Consider the following 14281-nt stretch of genomic DNA (forward strand, 5'->3'; position numbering starts at 1 on the left):
TAATCAATAAAAGCACTCAACACATAAGTACTGTTTATTCTAAGCACATGTAAAAAAAAACCTGTTATTTAGTATCAAAATCTTATAAGGTCTCTCTTCCCAGGCATTGTTTCAATATGTATAGTGATGCATTATACGTACAGACAGATCCAATAATAGGGGAGGTCTTTAACCGTCTGAACAAATCATTAATGTTCATATCTAGAAGAACATGCACATTTTATACTTAGGTATATTTGAGTTAATTGATACTGTAAAGAAACTTAAAGCTAGCATTTTATAGAATCATGTTATCACTAGAAACAAATAAATTTAAGAAGTAATGGTTGTAATGAAGTGTGGCGTGTCTATATTCACCATAAAGAGTGATTGAGAATTTGCACAAAATTAGTGAAGCATCACGTGGAGGACAATATCCCAAACAAAAATATATGACAGGAATACACTGTTTGGCCACTAGAGGGATGATACAGTATGAAAAGTTTAGTCTTATACTTAATGCATGCAGTAGAACTGTGACCTGGCATGGCCAGGTGATTAGAATGTTCAAATTTCAATCTGAGTGTCATGAGTTTGAATATCTGTCCCACCAAACATGTTCACTTTTTCAACTGTAGTGATAATGTGATGGTCAATCCAACCATTTGTTGGTAAAAGAGTAGTCCAAGAGTTGGTAGTGATGACTAACTGCATTCCCTTTAGTCTTTTACTGCTAAACAAGGTATGGCTATTGCAGCCAGCCCTTCTGTAGCTTTGAGCAAAGTTCAATACAAAACATGGGCACAATATCAACAGCATGAGAAGTGTAGCATTTGACACTACTAAATAACCCTCTGAGGGTTAAACAGTATATAGAGTGTTTTTGTCATACACGTTTTTCTGTTGGATAATATCATCCATGTAACCTCTTCTACTTGGCAATTTTCAGACAAAGTTTCTTGAATTATAATTAATTCTGTAGGAATACCAGTACACAAAAAAACAACAACTATAAAGTATGAGTAACATATGAGAATATAAATTTTATAAACATTAAAACACAACTTCAACTTTTTAAAGATACAGTTTTAATATGTTAGATAGTTAATATGTTAATTCAGAAATTTTGAAAAAGTAACAAAGGTTTGTATCAAGATAGAGAAGTATTAAAATACAGCATTACTTAGACACAAAAATTCACTAATATGAAGCAATGAAACAGAAATTATATTTACAAAAATATATTTAAAAGCATTTTTTATGTACAATTACTTATTTTAAAAGAGGAATGACTTATGTAAACCAAGGATAGTCAAGTTTAGTTGAGCAGGATAGAAATGATTCTGTTTCTATACCACATTTGATATCCACATAAACAAAACTTAAACCTAATCTCTCCTTACCAGACACTTGGTTCTTTCTTGAACATGCTAAAGGCTCCATTCTTCCAAAACACCATCTGGTTAACATAAGCTGGAACATTTATACAAACACATGCAACTCAGAAACTTTGAGAAGATTAATATAAATTATTGTAGTCTCTTACTAACTTTTCATACATTTTTTCTAATGTGAGTGTAAGTGGTCATTAATATTTTATGTGGTATACTGAGAAAACCATAACAGTTTACTTCCAAAACATACTATACAAAAAACACTGCATTAAAGTCCAACTGATATCCAACAAAAACAGCATGAAAGACCATTAATATAATACTTAACTTATCCCATTTTTGCACAGTCAGTAAATTAGTTAGACAATATATCTATTTAAAGAATTGGGTATACTTTGTGTAGAAATACTAATCAGAGCTGTAAGAAGCTACCAGTAGGCATGTATATCTGCAATTTAAGTATTAAAACTTGCTTAGTTTGATTTAGTATATTACACTGTGTGTATGAAGTACTTATAGTTAATGGCTCAAGATTCAATCTCCTTAGCATTAAATGTACAAAACGTTTCTGGTGGCATGAACCCAGAACCCCCTACTAATAGCAATGTTGCAATTGTCTGATCGCATCAAAATTGTTTCCATACAGAAATGCTAATGGTAAAGATGTGGTGATTAGATAGCAGTTTTCCTTACAATCAGTCGTCTATACAATCATCTAAGCATAATAATTAGTTACTACTTTTTTCTATTATTTTAATAATTAGTAATTAACTTTTATAATACATTTGAGATGCAAATCTGTTGATATCTTCAGATAAATTCTGAGAAGGATTGAATCTGTGGTGGGCTAGCTAGAATCTTATAGTATATCTTTAAGACAGGCTACTAACTCATCCAGGATCCCCCTTTTTAAAATTGAATCAACCAACTTACTTGGGTAGTTTTTAGAGGGATATCAAAGTTTTTCTGAATTATATGCTAGGTTTACTGACTATGTTATCAATCATGTGAATATATAAGGCTTCTTTTCTTGAATGTATGGTTCATATTATATTCATTTGGTGTTATTCCAAGTTATTTTTTGGCATGATAACTTTTGTAGACAAGTCAGTATTATGTATCATGTATATTTATTATGCTCTTAACTCCAACTTTTGTTAGTCTTCTTTGTTTCATCAGTATGTTAAATAAGAGTCCACATTACCAAGGAATATTGTAACTACTTTTGTTCTCCATTACATATACGAGTGGTCTGCTATATAATAAATGTGGTTCTGTTGTATTGTGGATTCTGAATACTGTTCTTATTTTATGCTTTCTTATATATTTTCTGTACCTCTTCAGAGAGACCTTTGAAATAGGATAATATGGCTGTGTATCTGCCATTTACAAGCAAGAAAGTCACAAAATGTAAACTTACACTATGATACCACCCTAACAGAAAATTACAAATATAAATTTAACGATGAGAACACCACAACAGTTATACCAGCAGATAATGTCACTGTAATAATGGAAAAAGGAGAGCACAGTATTAACTGACTGTAATGGTTTACCACTCTCACAAACATGATAGACTGTGTTCCAACACAATGTACTTCCAATAAATAGAAAAATAACAACAACCAGAAAGCTTAGTATGGATATAACCAGGACTTGTTAGCCTCTATAAGAAGCACTTCAGAGATAATATCTAAAATAATCACACTAAGTCTTAATATTGGCTTTAGTGTGTTTAGATATATTTGTAATATGGTTATATAAATTACATACAATGTAAGTACAAGAAAATAACAAACTCCCATTCAAAATGTGATGATTACCAAAGTCACATTCGTACATCCAATGAGTATGTAGGGAAACAATAAATAGACTCTCTGGTTTTCACAATAAACAAGGTTTATAATACCAGAAATGCTAAGAAGGAGAAAGGAAACAAATCCTCCTTATGAATGGATACTGGGAACACTTGATGGAGGAAATAAACAACAAGTATGAAACTCACAACCATATTTCAAGTGTCTCTCTGAAAACAGAGGATATGTAAACATTTTGAAACTGGAATAGCATTTAGAAGAAATAACACAGTATAATTTAGAGTTAATACATATTAAATCACATGAGACTCAATGAAAAGCAAAAGCACTATATGCAATATCCTCTAATACAACAGAGAAACAAAATAAAATCATAATTTGGAGGCATATGAGACAAGATTTTTTTAATACTGATCTATCTACAATACTCATCATGCCAGAGAAGACCACACAGTAAATCTAATACTAAAGTTACAGTAAAGATAAAAAAGTTAAAGAAAAGATTGAACCCTGTCACTATCACCAAAGAAACAATCTTTCTAAGAACTTCTATGAAAATGGCGCACCAGACGTAGTAAAAGAACAAATAAAAAGCAGAAACTAATTATAATTTGACACTGGTGTTCATCTACCGTGTTTCTCCGATAATAAGACCTACCCATAAAATAAGACCTAGTGTGATTTTTGGGGATAGTTTTAATATAAGCCCTACCCTTAAAATAAGCCCTAGTTAAGAGTGGCAGGAAGAGGAAAGAAATAAAAAAATTAATTTATTAATTAGTTTAATAGTTAGTTAATTAGTTTGTTTAAGTATTAATCAGTTAGTTTAATAGTTTAATAATAGTTTATTTTAAATGGTTAGTTTAATAGTTTTACTTTGTAACTTCATTTTTTTAATATATCAAAATAAGACATCCCCCGAAAATAAGCCCTAGTGTCATATTTTGGAGTGAAAATTAATATAAGCCCTGTCTTATTTTCGGAGAAACACGGTATATAATAATATATGCACATATACATATCTAAAGAGTCAGGTGCATGTGCATTACCATGACAGACAAAAACTTAGCATTATTATAAACAGACAAGCAGAAACCTGAAAGATATTTGCACTCAGATTATAATCTTTATTGCAACACCACTTCTAGAATAATACAAAAGAAATCTAATCACAGATGTTGAAATCGTATCATACTATAATTTTGCTGTTTATATGCCTTATCAACAGTAAGAATTTTATCCAGAAAAACAGTGCAAGCACCTACTTGCACAATAGTTAAAAAGCTCAACAAACAAGAACTGCTCTGGATGCACATAATATTTATTAATCATGTAGTACAATAATGTTAAAAGTTTTGAGTTATTGAAAAGGCCTGATGTTAGGCCATAAAATAATATTATAGGTTTCTTTCTATGAAGTGCAGAACCTTTTTGCCCTAACTTAACTACTGTAAAAAACAGTACAGTGTTAATTTATCTCTTTATTGAACTTAAGCCTAGTATTAGTTAAAATTTATAACGTGTAGCCTAAATAAAAGAGAATTTCTGTGTATAATTATTTGTTATGTATTATTCTACAGATCTAGTATTTAAAGAAATACTGTTGCATTAAAGATGTTAATTTAACAAGAAAAGTTTTGTGAATCTCTGCTAGTATAGAATCATAGTCATGACAACATTATGTATGACTTAGTTTTTGTGCTTTGAACATGAAAAGTATATGTTTACAATACCTCTGTTTAGAAATTCCAGGATGCTTCTTGCATCACTTCCTATCAGCTGATTGGTCAGTCTTAGATAAACCAGTGTATAAAGATTATAAGCAAAGTTAAACATGAGATGTTCACCAGATTTCACAGGTAGAGCAAATTCCAAATCCATAGTATTGATGAAGTGGTTTTCAGGTAGAGGGGCTCCCACAATATCACCTATGTCATTTTATAGGAGACAATCGAGTATTAAATATACAAATATATATCACAAATAACTGACCTCAAAGTGTAAGAACGTTTTACTATAGGAAAGAAATTACAATTTTGAAACAAAAATTTGTCAGGAGAGTACTTAACTGAGAGTTATAATATATATATATTATTAATATTCATACAAAACAGCATGAGAGCTAGCACTCCCTAATTTACTAGTGATAAACAAAAAGGAAGACAGGAAGTCAGCATCACCCACTTCAACTCTTGGGATACTCTTTTACTAACAAATAGTGGGATTGGTAATTACATTATAATGGTCCCATACTATAAGGGATAGCATGCTTGGAAATGAGAAATCAAACCTGAAACTTTAAGATTGCAAGTCAAGCACTTTAACCACCATGCCAGGCTATGCTTCATAGTACTGTTTGATAAAAAAGTACTTTTTAAAGTGTCCATACCAATAATAGATACTTTTGCTCTTGGTGATCCAAATATGTAACGTCTATACATCTGCTCAAAAGGAATGATAGGATCTTCTGTGATCTACAAAACAGCATGAGAGCTAGCACTCCCTAATTTACTAGTGATAAACAAAAAGGAAGACAGGAAGTCAGCATCACCCACTTCAACTCTTGGGATACTCTTTTACTAACAAATAGTGGGATTGGTAATTACATTATAATGGTCCCATACTATAAGGGATAGCATGCTTGGAAATGAGAAATCAAACCTGAAACTTTAAGATTGCAAGTCAAGCACTTTAACCACCATGCCAGGCTATGCTTCATAGTACTGTTTGATAAAAAAGTACTTTTTAAAGTGTCCATACCAATAATAGATACTTTTGCTCTTGGTGATCCAAATATGTAACGTCTATACATCTGCTCAAAAGGAATGATAGGATCTTCTGTGATGTTTATGTCTAAAAACTTTATGTTGTAGGCCTGGTTTCTGAGATCCAGTAGTAGTGATGTGTGTCGAAACACTGGTACGCCATCAGCCTAATGAAAAAGCTGTGTTGTATCACTAAATCATAAAACCAACCTGTATTATCTGCCACTATCGAAAATATTTAGTTTTTGGCTTATTTAAAAAAAAAAATTGTTGCACATATTTATATTTGTTGTGAATTTAAATGTTGCAAACTCTGATAAAAACTGAGTTTTGGTCAAAAATTATAAAATTTAACAGTAAATCCTCTAAAGGAATATAAAACAATTTAGATACTAAGAGAAATTATCTTCCATCAATCAAAGATTTTCACTCACAGCAAATCCTATCCTGTAAATAATTTTTTATAAATTTATGAACATCATTACAGTAAAACAAGATTTTCTCTTACTAAAATAGTGATAGGTGTGATCACTTCATCCTTAGCAACTTGCGTTCTTCCTGTGATTGTGACCTCAATGTCTCCTTTCCTTGTAGCAACTATGGGAACATAGACAACTTCATATAGATATGGCTTGATCTGTAAGAAACAAGAATGAAACAGGTGTTCTTATATTCCATTTTCTAGTGGGGAATATAAGCTCAAATAAATTACACCTTAAATTTTAATAAATGTTAAAGTTAATACATTACTGGTTTATGATCCACTATTATCTCATATTTGAAAATTGTTAATCATTGACTAAAAACTAACAGTTTGTAAACTATTGGTATGTTAACATCCTAATAAATAAGCAACTAGTTTTATGGGGTTTTTACACAATGTGGTAAAAAATACTAATTAAAATTATATATTATTAGCTAAAATAGTCAAATCTAGATTTGATTCTTTTGACTGAGTGGTAAAAAATACTAATTAAAATTATATATTATTAGCTAAAATAGTCAAATCTAGATTTGATTCTTTTGACTGAGTTTTTCTTTAAAGTATGAACAATAGCAACAAATAAGAGAACAAAACTTATGATTATTATAATTCTTTCTACAATATTATGAAATTATCTATCAAACATAAAACGAACTATTCACTATGTTTGGTCAAAAACTATGTATACCAGATTAAGCCTTCAATATTATGATAGTTGTATAATTAAGAAGAGCCTTATTTGTCATATAAACAATGTTTCAGTTCTAATAATACAGCATTGTGTGAATGTGGCTAAAATTAATTAGTGGTTGGCATGTAATTACTTTGTATTTAATATTTTGTTTACTAATTAACATTTTGACTGTAATCTACCACTAGCTTTAATTATATATTCCTGATAAATAAGGACTGTTAAAGGAACTGAAACTTGGAATCTTAGAAACAGGGTGTTAACTATAATGTGAATTGTAATTTAAGATGATGTATTTAGGCTTTTCACTACTTATAACCAGTTTCTGGTGACATTGATGCTTTTTAAACTTATAGAAATACCCTTCCTTTATGCACTGTAAATGAGGCAAGGATCCCCTATGTCTTAGTTTCCTAAGATATTATAGGTATTGAGGAAACTAATATTAAAAAATAACATAAATTTCTTTCCAGAACTATCTATGTCAGCTGTTGTACTTTTGAACTAACATACAAGAGAGAAAGTAGGTACCCAACAGAATCCACTGACAATTCTTAAGTTACAGTGGAATTTAACCATCATCTTTATATATCACCCATAGGCTCAAAATAATTTTTTTTTCTTTTGTGTGGTATTAGAATCAACACTTTCAGCTGGTTCATAGTTCAAAAAAGTTAATTGTTGTTTTCAAGGTGATTTACTGAACTTTATTTTTGTTCTTTCTTTTTTCCCATTCATTCATCAGTCATAAGTGCAAATGTTCAATACAAAGATACAAAGTAAAAAAACTGAGTGTATTGCCAATTCTACTGGTAGTGATTTATCTGTACAATGCTTTGAAAAAAAAATGTGATAATGATAACAAAGATGTACTAATGTAATCTTTTTTCATGATATATATTCTCACTTCAAATTTAAACCTAAGAAATGTTGAGTGCATACTTTACCAAATAATCTAATGGATTAATCCACTAGTGCTTGTTAGTTAAAAACTGGAGTTTTCCTCTCAAAAATATGGCTATCCTTGGGCCATATTTCTGCATCATTTCATGTCCCCACAGTGGATGCCAATATGGAACTTTTTTAGATTTGCTTGAATAACACGTGAACCCAAAACCTCTTACTCATCAGGGGGAATGATCCACCAAATGGGCTAAATGTATAACCCACTAATACTTATTAGTAAGATACATTTCTCTAACAACTCAGAATACTACAACACTACCTGTGAACTTAGTATTTAGCTTTATGAGGACAAACACACTGTGAGTTAACACAGGTTAAAACATTGATCTCCATGGTTGATAGATAAGGAATAAATCTCACAAGTTAAAACTCCTGTATCTAAGTAAAGTCTTGGGGCCCCAGATTGGGAAACACTGGCTTTTAAGGTTCTTGACAAAGTGGGAATTTCAGTAATATGAAATAAATTGGACAACAACATGCTTAGTTTTGTACTTTACTGCTAGACATAGCAGTACCATCATCATGAACATGGAGGTTGGAATTAGATGGCTAAGTTGTACTGTAACTTACTGCATGCTATAAAAATTCTTACTAATAAAAAATAATGTAATTTCAAGTACATATTCTCTTCTAATGGTCCTTTATAAACAAAATTTGTATTTTCAATTAAATTAGTGTCCAAGCTATTAACCATTTTATACTTGAATGGGGGAACTTTGAAATTCTAAGCTACACGTATATTAGAATATTCAATATTTTTCACAAATTATACAATATGTAATATTTCAAAATTAGACAAGTTAGATATTTTTCTCACATATAGCAAATGTTGGTGCTGTCCTCCAGTTATTCGAGGATCGTATGAGGAAACAACGCCCAGAGGTTCCACTTGAACAAATCTATAGTCATCAGATTCTTCTAAGATGACCTCAGCCTAAGAAGTTAAAAAATTAAATACATACGAAGTGTTTTTATGTGTTAGCAACCACACTTTCCTGAACAGGCTGAGCAACCAAAATATAAGGAAATTGCTCTTGAATTATTTTCTGTTCAAATAAAGCTTCAAATTTTTAAACGACTACACATGTATTTGTCAAAAGTGTTATTCAAAAGATATTACAAACTTTAACATTCATAAGACTTAGCAATAACCACGAGTACTGCTCCATAATTTCCAAAGTTATAAACCAAAAATTGTTGAATGAACTGAATCAATGCTTGTTTTCTTTATAGGAACAATTGTCGATATTCTGTTAACTGTTAATTTTGAGGGTGATATAAGTTATCGTTTATTCAAAATTTGCAATAAAGTTTATTTTAAAGACAAAAATTTAGTTTTAAAACATTGTTTCCTGTATAAAGTTTGTTATCAGGTAATATTTAGCTACTTAAGAATCACCACACACCTTAATCTCAAACTCAGCATAGTTAAACACTACAACTCTCATTCCAATCTGTTCACCAATAACAGCAGTAGTTGGTGCCTCCACTGTGATGAAGAAAGGCTTAGTTGCATCATACTGCATAAACCAGATATAAATAATGTATTTAATAAACACATGAACCCATTTATAAATACATACATACACATAAAAATACTTAATTATACATGATAAAACATTAGAGACAACAACTGGTATTTTAAAACTAGATTCTAAATTCTGCTAGATTGTATTTACTTTCCTGAAGTTTTATACACAGCACTACAAATATGTCAAATCTAGTAATACTGCTAATGTTTAAGCAGGTGTGTAAAGAGCCTCTACAATAACTTAGTACTTACATAAACAAACTCATTAAGAATAGCCAACCCAGATTCTTTGCTGACTCCTACAGCATTAATCCTCCAGAGCCCAGGTCCCTTTGGTACCTCACAGCCAACAAATTCATCCTCTGCATTTCTGTAATACACAGAATTTCAACATGCCTATTATTTGTTGTTTTTTTAATGGATTGAGGCAAGACCAACGTTTTGGTTAACTTATGTTTAAGAGGTATAAGATGCCAAAATGTTGATTTTAGTATTAAAGCTGGCTCTATTCAGAATAGTCAAATGATCCAGTTTTGTTTAACAAAGGATTCCAATAGGGAACTTGTTTTTAATCATTCAAAGTAATCATTTGCCAAAAGGGAAACCTGAGTCTTGTAAAATTATATTACAGCTCTAGAACAGTATGTATCTTTATGAGTGGTCCATATAGCAATTAGTAAATCATATACATTGTTCATCTATCGAAAGCTCATTCTGTAGACAGATTCCTTGGTCATTTTTAATAAAGTGAACAACACCGAATAATATATTATAGTCAGAACCTTAAAATATACGTAAGTAATATAATCAGGTTATAGTAATCTCACAATTAAACCACAGTACATGAACCAAGAAACTTTTTTCAAAGCACTAACATGTCATACCAATATTTCAAGTCTGTCATTATTACTTAAACTTCCCTTTTCCTTACTAATAAAAACCTGTCAGGATGTATTTGATGTCGTTTCAATAATTTTGGTTAAGAGTTCTAAAATGAATGGGGAACTTAAGTCTAAAAGCAAATATTTTACATAACCAGAAAAAGCTTAGCTATGTTGTACATTATTAAAAACAAAATTAATTTTTCATTTTGTGGTTATAATGCTGACCCTGTTATAACATCATGCCATGCAAAGTCCCCTCCAGTAGCATCATAGAAAAAACTATTTCGGCTCGTTCGGTAGACGTGGAAGTCAAGCAAATCTTCGTCTTCGTCTTCCAAGTGGAAACCTGTCAGTATCATTGAAAAGAAACAAAACAAACTCATCAACCTCACAGGTAAAACTTATGAAAGTATATGGTTCATATTGTTTCAGTAAAGTCTACTGTTATATGTACTTACAATCTCCTTCATCTGTTCCATCATCACAGTCTCGAACTCTGTCACATATTTTCTCAACGGCAATGCACATTCCACTTCTACAAGGAACAACTCCAGAAGATTCGTTACATAAGTCTGAAAGAAAGAGATTCCACAAACGTAAATTAAAAAAAAAAAACTACTTAAATTATATAACAAAAAATCTAAAGTCTATAACATTAAAAAATAAAATTTATGAAATTGTAGTATATAAAAATATTATTCATTTCAACTTTTTGTTTTGGTATAGTATTATTCAGAACTTATTACTTATTCTGCATACATGCAGTTTTTCACATAACACATGGTCAAGAGTCGTTAAATTGATTTTGTTCCTTGAAATTATTTTGAGGCCACAACTGTACTGTCCATGCCATTGTAATGCACCACATTGAACAAGAAGGCAACCAGCAGTGATCTTAAATGGTAGTTCATACAGAATGTTGAGCTTTCTGACCTCCCCTGTACATGAATGAGAATGACTAGTCATTTAGATAGCACTGGTCATTCCGGATAAATCCAAAACTGCCTTCAAACACTGAATTTAAGCAGCCAGGTAGATGATTTTTGACCTAAGCAGTTAAAGACGACTAATCCAGTAGAAGTGATTACTTCTTATCTAATAAGGCAAATATACGCCTTGTGCCTATGAAAAAATATTGTTTACTTGTTACCTCTGCTACCCAAACTCAATGGAGTTCATGTTTTCACCCCTGTTTGAGTCTGTCAATAAGATTTCTCGAGTGTATTTGGATGAAAGTTAGCATACATTTGGACTATGAGTCAATTTAGAAGTGGATAGTTTTTAAAGGGTCAATCCCACATAAATAAAAGGTTCCATCTGCTAATATGCTGACCGATTTTTCAAACTATGTTTGCTCTATAAGTAAAAAATGATCGGATTTTGATGAAACCTGTTGGACATGTGTAGAATATTATTTCACACTGTCCGTATCTGTTAATAACGATGGATACATGGACAAATTTCCATATTTGTAAAGATTTGAATACTATCAATGCTGTATAGGGACCGTATGTGCTCTACTGAGTACTCCTTTAGCATTTTATATTGTGTCCAGCCTCTTTATTTAGTTTGTTTGTTTGTTTTTGAATTTCGCACAAAGCTACTCGAGGACTATCTGTGCTAGCCGTCTCTAATTTAGCAGTGTAAGACTAGAGGGAAGGCAGCTAGTCATCACCACCCACCGCCAACTCTTGGGCTACTCTTTTACATACGAATAGTAGGATTGACTGTCACATTACAACGCCCCCACAGCTGAAAGGGCGAGCGTGTTTGACGCGACGGGGATGCGAACCCGCGACCCTCAGATTACGAGTCGCACGCCTTAACACGCTTGGCTACGCCGGGCCTTTATTTAGTTTACACGACCTTGGTTACTCAGAAAGTTAGTACTACTTCATAATAAAAATCTTTTTAAACTTAAGAGGTAAACGTGTATTTGGTTTGCACTTTTGAAGACTGTTGAGTAAGCCATTGTTCTGAACAGAAATGATTTGTTTGTTTTTGAATTTCGTGCAAAGCTACTCGAGGGTTATATGCGCTAGCCATGCCTAATTTAGCAGTGTAGGACTAGAGGGAAGGCAGCTAGTCATCACAACCGCCAATTCTTGGGCTACTTTTTTGCCAACGAATAGTGGGATTGACTGTCACATTATAACGCTCCCACAGCTAAAAGGGCGAACATGTTTGGTGCGACCGGGATTACAAGTCAAACGCCTTAACCCACCTGGCCATGCTGGGCCGCTTTGGCCCGGACACTGTACAGAACCACACCATAAATATTCTCTCATATTTTTATTACCTTGGACAATTACCATAGCAACCAATATACAATTCCAATGACAATAAGTACTCTCCCACTGGGTTTTCTGACTCGAGAGTATGATAAATAAACTCTGTGGGAAAGTCTGGGTAATTACATCAAACGAGCTTATTTGTTACTGATCGTGTCCTATTATGATGTCATGTAAGCAGTCTAATGGCAGATCTAGTGACTGTTTTATGATTGGCAGATTTCTAACTCCATTCACTGTCAGTAAAATAAACATAGAAAAGGTTAGAAGTAGAAACTCTCAGATTAAGTTCTCTCAAACTTTGTGGCCTATAGTAAGAAAGTTTTTTTTGTTTGTTTTTTGAATTTTGCGCAAAGCTACTCGAGGGCTATCTGCGCTAGCCGTCCCTAATGACTAAGCTAGTCATCACCACCCACCGCCAACTCTTGGGATACTCTTTTACCAACGAATAGTGGGATTGACCGCACATTATAATGCTCCCACGGGTGAGAGGGCGAGCATGTTTGGTGCGACCGGGATTCGAACCCGCGACCCTCGGATTACAAGTCGAACGCCTTAACACGCTTGGCCATGCCGGGCCCTTAAAATTATTAAATATATGTGATTAATAGTTGGTTTGAATTAAACACAAAGCTACTCAATAGGCTATCTAGCCCCCACGGGTATCGAAACCCGGTTTTCAGCATTATAAATCCCCAGACATATCGCTGAGCCACTGAGGGGATTCACTAAGAAGGATATAACAGTACTATTATATTCACTTTATTTCGCATTTTTCAATCGTTAAAGTTTAAGTATGGTTAGAAGAGCAGTCAAACTGTCTGACACCATATATAAAAAAACAACGTTTATGGCACAATAATAAGCAACATTTTATAACATAACTTACAGTCAACTAGTTTCGGAAACGTGTTGCTATTATCAAAGCAAAATTCTACAAATTTTGCACAATGTGCCTTAAAAAGAATTATGACATCTACATTTAAGATGGAGAAAATATTAAGTTTTTATGAAAAAAAGACATTTGTTTAGAAGATATAAGATATTATGTAAATCAAATCTGAAAATGTTCATATTAATAAAAGTTACCTTAACCTTAATTTGAAAATCACTTTGCAGCACTCAGAGCAGTCAGAACTCTGGCTCCATATATTCATGAACAAATTTGTATTAAAATTACTTCACTAAAAATTCTTATTTTTTTGTCTACAGAAAGACTTGTAGTTTTTCCGGATACTAGCAAGTCGAGTTGAAATGATGAATGTGGATTTGTATAATTGGCGTAACAGTTGTGTGGAGAAGAGAGCTGTTTGTTTGTTTGTAGAAGAAACAGAATTCCTTGTTTCACACTGATCACAAAATCAGTTGTATTGAAAGGACTTTCTAACCTTTACTTTTGAGCTATGGAACATTTTTACTATAGTCCATAGGATATTGGATGATGGCTTCTTTATTAACACAGTTAGAATAGCTGATGTT

The 14281-nt window shown here is 32.2% G+C and overlaps 1 pseudogene across 1 annotated transcript in view; it reads right to left on the minus strand.

Annotated features, from left to right (window-relative positions):
* LOC143251000 (CD109 antigen-like) overlaps positions 1-14281 on the minus strand; it is a 91242-nt pseudogene that overhangs the window by 8489 nt on the left and 68472 nt on the right. Inside the window, exons 15-23 of the transcript XR_013028459.1 lie at positions 10970-11083; positions 10737-10857; positions 9880-9997; positions 9503-9616; positions 8914-9030; positions 6464-6592; positions 5951-6122; positions 4924-5118; positions 1383-1452 (exon numbers count right to left, since the gene is read on the minus strand). The product of XR_013028459.1 is annotated as a CD109 antigen-like (transcript). The remainder of the gene's footprint in view (positions 1-1382; positions 1453-4923; positions 5119-5950; positions 6123-6463; positions 6593-8913; positions 9031-9502; positions 9617-9879; positions 9998-10736; positions 10858-10969; positions 11084-14281) is intronic.

This window comes from Tachypleus tridentatus, chromosome 5 (genome assembly GCF_004210375.1).
Source record: "Tachypleus tridentatus isolate NWPU-2018 chromosome 5, ASM421037v1, whole genome shotgun sequence".
NCBI classification, from domain to species: Eukaryota; Metazoa; Arthropoda; class Merostomata; order Xiphosura; family Limulidae; genus Tachypleus; species Tachypleus tridentatus.